Raw genomic sequence first — 2,799 nt, 5'->3', positions numbered from 1 at the left:
ATTTTACATTACAAAAACCCTTCAATTATTTATATTTAATTATAAAAAAATATTTTAATTATAAAAAATAATAATTTAATTTTTTTAAAAAACAAACTAATTTTCTATTATATTTCCTTTTTTATAAATATTTTTAATTTCATTAAAAAAATTAACTTTTTGTTGGATGTCTTTCATTTAATAAAAATTTAAAGAAATTAATATCTAAAAGAATTTGAATGATTTAAAATAAGAAAACAATATCTCTTTTCCTAACCGACACGCACATTTTTTTCAAAAAAAATATCTTTATCAGAATATTTAGTATTTAAACAACACGTTATCATTATTCTAAAAGCAAGTTCGAATTATAAAACAAAAAACATGTTGATAACTTTGATAACTTAGACATGAATATATTAAAAAGGTATAGGAATAATATAATGTTCAAATATTGATATGAAAAACTTTTTTTTGATAATGTCATTAAATTCAACTCACATGACTGAATTATATGCATGTTGATATAATATAATTCAGTTAACTTGATAATTTTAAAAATAGGTTAAATGATCAATTAAAAATTAATTTGATTCTGATAAAAATTTTAAGATGATATCTTTTTTTTAATATTGAATCAAGAATATCTCAAATCGAAACTATTTAATCTGAATTAACATATTAAACTAGCGATCCAAGTCATAAACTTAATTAAGTTTAATAATTTTATTTTTTATAATTTTATTTAATTATATGATAAAAAAATAAACTCTTATAATAAAACAACATATTAATTTTGCTTAAGAAAAAAAATATGATAGGTTTTATAAAAAGAATACTTGGTAATACAATAAAAAAAAGGTATAATGTCATTCAAATTCCTGATAAAAAATGACCGGCATATAACTAACATAATATCTAAATATATACTTAATCACTTTAAGAATCTAATAAAATAATATACCTAATAAATATTTGATTAATTAAAATATAAGAAATCACAACAAAATTATTGGAAATTGTTTTTTTTTAAATGCTAGGCATACATAATTAAACTTTAAAATATATCATGTGGGTTGTAAGTCTGGACCGTGCACCTCAAGATTTTTTATTTTTATTTTTTTAAAATTATTTTTTTTTAATTTGCTTTAAGAAATAAATGATGTATGTATAGCCTCTACATCTAAATTCTAGTAAAAATAACTAAAAATTGAGTGGACCTTTTTTTATCAAAAAATTTATTTTTATGATTTTCACCAAAAAAAATCTAATAAACACTCTTAAAAATTAAAAAAATAATTTATTAGTCCAAAAAAACCTAAAATTTTGTTTCCAAAAATACAAAATTAAAATGGAAATAAATTATTTTTCGACTGCAACCTATTTGTTTTTTTACAAGATAATGGTATTTAGTTCTCATTGGTGCAATAACTCTTAAGTAATAAACACTCTTAAAAAATAAAAAAATAATTTATTAGCCCAAAAAAACCTTTTTTTTTCCAAAAATACAAAATTAAAATGGAAATAAATTATTTTTCGACTGCAACCTACTTTTTTTTTTTACAAGACAATGGTATTTAGTTCTCATTGGTGCAAAACTCTTAAGTTAATTAAGTTTACAGGTTCAAATTTGTATCGTTGATTGAAGCTTAATTTATTTGCTTCTTTATTCCACACTTTTACGTTAAACACTAGCAGAAAATTAAGGAATGCTAAAAGAGTATTCTATCAGTATTTAGAGAGAATTTTGTTATTATGGGAAATTATTGATGGAATTGCTTATGGAATATTATCTTTTGAAAGTTGCTCGTTAACGGCTTTTTTACCCCGTTGCTCATTGGCTTTATTATGAGCAACGGGTTAATGATTTCTAACTAATAAAATATTATTTTTAAAAAGTTACTCATTAATTTTTTTTTTTATCCCGTTAATGATTTCTAATACCAATAAAAATATTAATGGAATATTTTGTTAGCATTAAAAATTGCTGTTGGAATAAAAATAATCTAAAAAATTAGAAGTGCTAACGGAATATTCTTTTCATAGTAGATTCCATTAATGATCTTTAATTTTTAATTTTTTTTTTTCTAAAAAATTAGAATTGCTAACGGAATATTCTTTCCATAGTAGATTCCATTAATGATCTTTAATTTATAATTAAAAAAAAACCCTAATAGTAAGAACACCGGCCTCCTTTACTGTAAAAAAGAAAAAACATATGATTGATTTAACACTGCCAGCATTGTTTGTAAACAAGTGTAGGGTCACAGAAGTTCAGGATAGAACAACTATTTGTATTTATTTGTTAATACTTATAAATTTAAATATTTTTAGAAATATTAAAAATTTATATAATTATTAATTTTAAAATTTATAAAATTAATTAAAATATAAATAAACTGATTTAAACATTCATATTAATAAAAAAAAAAAATCAGGTGACAGATCCCCGTACATTCGCTTCACTGCAGGGAAGAACTTTGTCTGTATATATGTGCAGAGAAAAATATATTACTTCTCTTTTGTTGGTTGGATGAAGTATATAGCATCCATGGAGAGAAATGGCTGCCTTCGTCTATAGATGTCTTCTACCACTACAAAGGAAAAATGAGAACCAATCAACTTGGTGAATGCAGCGATTGAAATGCTCTTCACAGTAATTCTGTAACCATGCGGAGAGTCAGTGGAGGGTTAAAGAGAAGCATGACTTCATATTTCGTTGTATATCATTGAAAACCAAATTATTTCCGGTTAACCGGATACTCCAAGCAAAACCCATATAACAGGAGTTGCCATGTCGTTCTCTGAAACCTAACCATT

This window comes from Populus euphratica, unplaced genomic scaffold (assembly GCF_000495115.2).
Source record: "Populus euphratica unplaced genomic scaffold, PopEup_1.0 scaffold72.1, whole genome shotgun sequence".
Classification (NCBI taxonomy): domain Eukaryota; kingdom Viridiplantae; phylum Streptophyta; class Magnoliopsida; order Malpighiales; family Salicaceae; genus Populus; species Populus euphratica.
Note: the sequence above shows the minus strand (reverse complement) of the source record.